Raw genomic sequence first — 7,896 nt, 5'->3', positions numbered from 1 at the left:
TCATTTGCTCACTTAGGTCACTTGCAACAGGTATGCCCTCGACTGCTCCATAAGGTGGAGAGACAGAAGAGCGCAGAGGGTCACCTTAGACACGCTGAGCACCCAAGTGGCAGTGTTGGTGAGACGAGACTTGGGAGCCCTTCTCTTGGTCCTTGAAATAAACTGTGGAATAAATGACAGTGCCCAGAGAGGGTGGGAAGCCAGAGGTGGCTGCGGCCAGCGCCCTGGGGAGACCTCAGGATAAGGCTTCAGAGGGAGGAGGAGGCAGCAAAGGTCAATAAGGGGAGGAGAGACCTGGCATAAGAGCCAGCCCCGCCCCAGGTCAGGTTGAGCAAGACCAAAGAGGAGCCAGTGGATCTGGAAACTAGGCCATCGGTGACCTTCCCAGCCCTTCTGGGAGTGGTGGGCCAGAAGCCAGCCTTGGTGTTGAAACGGATTCAAAGGTGAGGAGGAGGGAATCTGACCTTGAGAGGAAGGAGGAAAGGTGGTTAGTGTTTTTCCATTTAGGTGTTTTTTGAACGGCAGGGAGTCGAGCTTGCTTGTGGAAAAGAGAGAGAGGTTAGGCATGGGATGGAATCCCAGAGGCCCCCGGCCTCCTGCTGCAGAGGTATGGCTAGTTGCTAAGTTTGGAGTTTGGTTAGACAGGGAGGCCCCCAGGAGCCCTGACGTGGGGGTCAGGCAGGGCTCACCGAAGCTGTGGAACCTGAGGTCCACTGGGGAATAAAGAGTGTCCCAGAAACTGGGCCTTCACAGCCCAGGGGTGGGGGGGAGTAAGGCCTGAAGAGGCGATGGCCAGGGAGGACCGTGGAGGGGCCCAGTCGGACACCTCTGGACGGTCATTGGCTCTTTGTGAGTGTGCAGTGCAGAGTCTGGGGTGGGCTTGGGGTCAGTGCAGCCGGTGTGAGGAAGGAGGACTGGCCGCACATCAGGAAGGAGCAAGGCCACCTGGACCCTCCAGCCCTTCACACTCATCTCCTACAGCCTCGGACCAACAATGACCTTCAGGGCGGAGCGGCCTTCGGTCACTTTGTCTCCCTGTTCCCACCCCAGACACCTTCCCTTTTGTCAGCTCTACTCTGAAACCAGGCAGGGAGGGGACCCTGAGGACCATGGTTCCCACTGTTGCCAGGTGGGCCAGCTGGCCCTTGGAAACACAATTGGAGTCCCACTCAGGATCTAAAATCTTCTAGGAGTCTCATTTAAAAACAGGAAAAAGAAATGGGAAATTAACTTGAATAATATAACTTCATTCCATATGTCCACAGTGGTGTCATTTGACGTGAGTTCAACATGAAGATTATTAGTGAGACATTCTACATTATTTTGTACTAGATCTTCAAAGCTGGCCAGCGAGGCACATCAGCGCTGCGGCGGAGCTGTTCCACCAAATGCAGGGAAAATGCTCTCGGATCCTGGGCCGCCGGGCACGCAGGGCCTGGGGCCAGATGTGCTACGCTGGCTCCAGAGCCTGTGCCCAGCTCAGGGCCTCTGTCCTCATTGGTGAGCTCCTTACCTGCTCCCTGTCCAGTCCCAGTGAAGCCAACTGTGGCCCAAGACTGAAGCCCTGTGTGACATCCCAGTATAGACATTGCCCTTTGTGAGGCCCAGGATGTGTGCCCTGTTCTCAAGCTGGAGCGCTCCGACTTCAGAGACCCGCTGCCAGTGATGTTGGAGGGCACGGATGCCCTTCTCTGGGCTGGATCAAGCTGAACCAGACCCAGGAGTGTTGGATGTGGGGCTTGGTCAGAGCCATGTGGGGCGTCTCCTCTGCCCCAGGCCCTCCTGGATCCCCAGCCTTTGCCCCCAGCTGCCATGAAGATCCAGACCTTTGAGTTAGGCTTTGGAACATGGAGACTTTCTTGGTGGGCCACGGGCAGGCGGTTATCAGATCGTCCACCTTGGTCTGGGAAGGTCATGGTTCTTAATTGTGGAGCTTTGTAGGGACTCACAACTGGGTGGGGGAGAGAAGGAGCCATGCTGAAGAGAGGTCAGTCTCCACAGCACAGAGGTAGTGGCACCAGAGGCAGTGGGGTGGGGTGGCACGTAGGCAGCGCTTTCACAATCCCATGGGCTCCAGCCAGCCCTGTCAGCAGTGACCCATTTTCTAGAGCAGGATCCCTGGCGGGAGGTGCCCGGCCCTGTCATTTCCTCCCTGAGGACTCCTGCCTGCCTTTGAGAAGTCTGTTTGGTCACAGAACCTTGGGGCATTTCATGGTGCTCCTTGGGTTCAGAGGGGCAGGAGGGCCCTCTGCTTCTCCCCTGCTTGGGCTCCAGGAGCCTGGCTTTGTTTACCAGCATGAGATTAGGTAACTCTGCCAACAGAACAAAGGCCCTGGCCTGCTGCCCAGAGGTTCTGGAAGTTCCAGGCACCAGGGCAGGAGATGCGCACGTGGACCTGTGCATACTCCAAACAGGCCAGGGAGGGCCAGCTGGCCGGAAACCTCGGTGGCCCAGGTCTGACCTAAAGGGTCCCAGGTGCCTCAGTACAGATGTCAGTGGGTTCAGACTTCAGCCACTTTAATCCAGAAGGCCATGTCAATTATGTTCATAAAAGCTGAGTGTTGGGAGGAAGGAGGAGCCTGGCCCCTCTTCAACAGCTTCTGGTTACACCCTAAGCTAATCTGGTGATCCAACAAGAGAGCTCGAACAAATGGCAGGACTATCTATCTGTGTTTCCATTTAATAATTTGATAATTTGCAATACTTTTAAAATGTCACAGACAAAAAGGGAATGGTGATCCATGGTTTATAAACCATCTCCTGGGAGTGGTTAGTTCCACTGGAAGCACAAAATAGACGTCTAACAAAGGTGAGCGGCTGACTCAGCCCCTACTCACTTCTTGCCTCTGTAGCCTAGTAGGTGGTCAAATTGTTGGGTTTAAATGCCTTTTAGGTGTTCTAGATGGAATTCCTGAAACGCATCTCTCTAGAAGAAGAGATGCAGTACTTAGAAAGGGACAGGAAGCAGACAACATCTCCTGTCATTGAATGCTGTTTCCTGCCTTCTGAGTTTGTTTTTATTTGTGGTTACTTATCTTTTTCCTCCCTCCCACTTCTGTCATCTAGTTATCAAGTTCCCCTCCATGGTTTCTTGTATATTTTTCCAAAATACAAATACACAGATATTTTATATGTGCGGGTAAATACATGTCTATCTATATATATTTTCCTTTTTATTTTTAATTTTTTACAAAAAATTTAGCTTATTGTGCTTTTTCTTTAACTTCATCGTGTGTCTTAGAAATCATTCCTTATCAGTATTTAAAGAGTTTTCTAATTTTCTTGGATAATGGCATCATTTCCACTATTCAGATTTAGCCATATTTATTTAACCAATTTCCTATTGATGGTAACTTGGGGGTTGCTTCCAATCTTCTTGTGTGACAAACAAAGCTGCGATGAATCACCTTGTTCATATCTGATTTTGTGGTGTGTCAGGTAAGTTCTAGAAGAGGAATTGGTCAGTGGTTTGTGCTTTTGTAATTTTGATAACTATTTCCAAATTCCCTTCCACAGAGTTCATACCAATTTACAGTGTCACCAGCGAGGAATGACATTGCATTTCCTTATAGTCTTACCAAGATGAATGCATTAACTTAGAAAAAAAAACTTTGCAAATTTGGGGGATATGAGTGTCTAAGTGTAGTTTCTGGGAAATTATGTTTAAGAGTTACTCTGGTTTGGATGTGGTTTCTCACCCAAGGGCATGTGTTGGAGGTGTGATCTTTGGTGTGATGGTGGTGAGGTGGTGGGACCTTTAAGAGTTGGGGCCTGAGGGGAGGTCCTGAGGTCATGGGGGGTGGGTGCTCAGAAGAGATTAGCATAGTTCTCATGAGACTTCTGAACCGATTCTTGTAAAAGTGAGTTATTATTAAGCCAGTCTGACCTCTGCATCTCTCTCTGGCATTCTGTCTGGTGATGTGACCTCTCCTCTCCCACAAGCTCCTGCCAGGTTGTCCTCTTCCTCTAGGGCCTCACCAGAGGCCCAAACAATGAGTCTTCCTAATCATGGGCTACCAACTTCCAAAACTGTAAGCTAAGTGAACCTCTTTTCTTCTTAAGTACCCAGTTTCAAGTATTTTGCCATAGTAATGAAAAAAATGGACTAAATACAAGAACCATTTCTTTTTCTGTGAACTAATTACTTTAAATTCTTTTTTATCCTTCTCTGTTATTTTAAAGGCTGAATACAAGTCCCTAAATGTTAAAAAATAAATAAATAAAAACTAGGGAAGTGAGAAAAGCAGCACTCTCATTCTAGCCTCTTATAGTGGGATAACTTCTCATGACCAAGTGAGTTATCTTGGGACAAAGACAGAGAACAGAAGCTCCCAGAGTGTCAGAGACCAGTGAGGGTCCCGCCCAAGCTGCCTCCACCCTGTCCTCAGGAGGCCTAGCTGCAGAGCAGGGCCCAGTGGCTGAGGCAAACTCCACCTTGGGAAAGGGTCCCCCATCCATGGCACCCCACCACCTGCCCTTGAGGCCAACCCTCCTTTATGCCCGTGTCCCGTCATCTCTGCCCCTGGAGGACACTGTGCCTGCAGTTGTCCTCTCACTGTGCTGCGTCCAGGCCCCTCCCCTGCTCCAGGTGTCCCCACCAGTGTGTAGAAGCGCTCTTACTCCCCGTCTCCATCCTCCGTTGTCCCCTCTTCCCACTCACCTCCCGTCAATTCTTTGCCCTCTTCAAAGTAAAACCCCACCGAGGGGCTGGGGATTCGCTCAGCTGGGAGAGGGCTTGCCTCGCCTGCCCAGGCCTGGGTTCAGCCCCCAGCACCACACCCCCACAAAATCCACAGAGGATGGCGCTTCCTCTCCCCAGCCCTCTTCTCAGGTGCTCTTCTGGACCCTCCATCATGGATGGGCCCCATCTGTCGGCCTCTCGGGGGCGTGTGGGGCCTGGATTTCTTCCTTCTAGTTCTCCCCCTGTGTGTTGAAGCTGTGTTCTGGGGTCCACTCACATTCAGGATTTTCATGTCTTTGGATGAATGGACTCTTTCTCATTTTGAAGTGTCCCTCCTGTCCCCGGTAATGTTCTTGGTCCTGAAGTGTATTCTGCTCTGATGTGAGTGGGGCCAGCATCTTCTGGCCACAGCTTGCCGGCCGCGCCTGTTTCTTTGGCTTTTTTTTTTTTTTTTTTTGGTGCTCCCCCTTAGTGAGCAGCATGTGGCTGGGTCCTGTCCCTGTGTCTAACCCGATGACTGTCCTGCTCGCGCCGACGGGTGCACCTGCATGGGCATAACTGTGGGTGGGGTTGAGCCCACTATTTTTCCGTGTGCCTTCTATTTGTTCCATCTCTTCTTTGTTGCTTTTTAAAATTTTTTCTTTTCTTCCTTCTTTTGGTTTGAGTATGTTGTAGAATTGCTTTTTATTTCCTCTAGTATTTTTTTTTATCAGACTTTATTTTTTAGAGCAGTTTAAATTTACAGCAATTTTGAGTGGAAACTACAGAGAATCCCCACATGCTTCCTGTCGCCAGGACACACATAACCTCCCTCCTGGTTGACATCTCACATGCCCGTGGCTGGCATGCACCTGTCATCCCAGCTGCTCAGGAGGCTGAGGCAGGAGGATCACTTAGGCCCAGGAGTTTGAGGCCAGCCTGGGCAACATAGTGAGACATAGTCTCAAAAAATTTTTTTTCTATCCATTTATTACAATCAATGAACCTACGTGGGTGTGTTGTTGTTCCTCTGAGCTTTGAATCTTCCTTGTGGCTGTTATGTTGTTCAGCATCCCAGGGATCACAGTATTTACTTTAACTTACCACCGTCTACCTGGAGTTGATGGTGCTCCACTCCTGCTGTTATGCAGAACTTTGAGCGGAATAAGTCTGTTTATACCTTGTCTTCTCTCTGTGCTTTTACTGCCAGAGGTAGTCCTGCATTTGCCATACGAGTGGCCACACACTGCCGCTGTCTTTGCTTTAGTCAATGGTCTTTTAAATAATTTCTCTAAGCACTCCCATGCTCCCTTTTCGATGCTCCTTGTTCTTTGCTGCAGATTTAGGATCCCCTGGGGACACTTCTCTTTAGCCTGAAGAATGTGCTTTAGTGTTTGTGGGGGAACTTATGCCAGCAACAAATGATCACAGTTTTTGTTCTTGTGAAAATGTCTCTATTTTACCTTGAGGCATTTTTCCTGGGTGAAGAGTTCTAGTTGCGGTTTCCTTGAGCACTTTCAAGGTGTGATTCTATAGCTTTTTTGGTTTCCAGTGTTCCCGAGAAGTCAAAACTAAATAACTCCTATTTTTGTTTCTTTGAATGTGACTCTTTTGGGCATGGCTGGTTTTAAAGTGTTCCCTTCATCGTGGGCTTTCCGCACTTGACTTGAGCGGTCCAGAGGTTCTGTCTTGGAGTTGATCCTACTCGAGGTGTGCTATGGTTTGGATATCAAGCGTCCCCCAGAGATTCAAGAGTTGAAGGCCTGGTCCCCAAAGCAGCAGTGTCCAGAGGCAAGGCCTTTGGGAAGTGGCTGGATCATGAGGGCTCTGACCTCGTGGATGGATTAATCCATTTTGGCTCAATGGACTACAGGGAGGTGGTGAAGGCAGTGAGAGGTGGGACCTAGTTGAATGAGTGGGTCCTTAGGGATGTGACCTTGGGGGCTGTATCTTGTCCCTGGCTCCCCCACCCCACCTCCCTCTCTCTCTCCCTGTGCTTCTGGGTTGCCATAAAATGGCGGCTTCCTTCCACAACATCCTTCTGCCATGATGCTCTGCCCTGCCTCAGGCCCCCGGCAACCTAGCCAGCCATGGACTGAAACCGTAGGCCAAAATAAAATTTTCCTACTTTAAGTTGTTGGTTGCAACAATAAAAAGCTGATTAATGCTGAATTTACTGAATTTTTGAGTTGTGAGCTGATAACTTTCATATATTTTGAAAATGGCCACTATCTTTTCCAATAAATTCTTCATTCCATTCTCTCTCCTCCCAATCTGTTACTCCAAATGAAAGAGTACTAGCTTACTTAATGTTAGCCTACGTTTCCTGAATGCTTTTTTCAATCTTATTCTATTTTCTCTATGTGCTTCAGTCTGGGTTTCTCCTGTGGATCTATCTTTAAGTTCATAAGTCATTTCTTCTGCCATGGCTGGTATGATAACTTTTCATTTCAGATATTGTATTTTCCAGTTCTAGAATTTGCATTTAAACGTTTCCATTTCTATGCTGAATTTCCCCATCTGTTCACATGCTCCTCTATGAAAACACCTGGCCACAACTTTCACTAAATGTTTAAACATATTTGTATATTTTAAGGTCTTTGCTAATTCCAACATTGAGTTTCCTGTTATTGGCCATTTTTCTTTTGTTTATGGGTCACATTTCTGCTTGTTTGTTTGTTTGTTTTTTAATATTCTTTTAGTTGTAGATGGACACGATACCTTTATGATATTTATTTATTTTCATGTGGTGCTGGGATTGAACCCAGGGCCTCACACATGCTAGGCAAGTGCTCTCCCACTGAGCTACAGCCCAGCCCCATGTTTCTGCTTCTTTCCATGCCTATTAATTTTTATTATAAACATTTTTAATATTATATGTGGGGACTACTCTGGAATGTGATATAGTACTTTGAAGAATATTGAACCTTTTTTCTGGCCCACAGTTAAATAACTGGTGGATCACCCTGATTTTAAGGGTTGATTTTAGACTTTGTTAGGCTAGATCTATTTCTGTTTTACCCACAGTCCTAGAAGGAAGCCTTCACTCCTTGGGTAGGGTCCTTACTTTCTGAATTTCTCTTGGGCTCCCTCTCTTTTTTGTTACTTGTTCCACAAATTAGAATTGTCATGTCAGCCCTGGACTCGGAACTCTCTTTTCTCACCTGATGAGGCTCCAGCTCTCTGCTTGGAATCCTTTGCCCTGGGTCAGTTTGAAAATGATCCTCGGGCTGAAA

General features: G+C 48.1%; 1 long non-coding RNA gene across 1 annotated transcript; it reads left to right on the top strand.

The window, feature by feature from the left end:
- Positions 1–491: 491 nt before the first annotated feature.
- On the top strand, positions 492–3,144 carry LOC107155483. The gene is made up of 2 exons (XR_001505188.2): positions 492–607; positions 1,266–3,144. It is a non-coding gene; the product is annotated as an uncharacterized LOC107155483 (long non-coding RNA).
- The last annotated feature ends 4,752 nt before the right edge of the window (positions 3,145–7,896 follow it).

Source organism: Marmota marmota, unplaced genomic scaffold (assembly GCF_001458135.2).
Source record: "Marmota marmota marmota unplaced genomic scaffold, marMar, whole genome shotgun sequence".
In the NCBI taxonomy this organism is placed as follows: Eukaryota; Metazoa; Chordata; class Mammalia; order Rodentia; family Sciuridae; genus Marmota; species Marmota marmota.
This window is presented reverse-complemented; position numbering and strand designations above follow the sequence as displayed.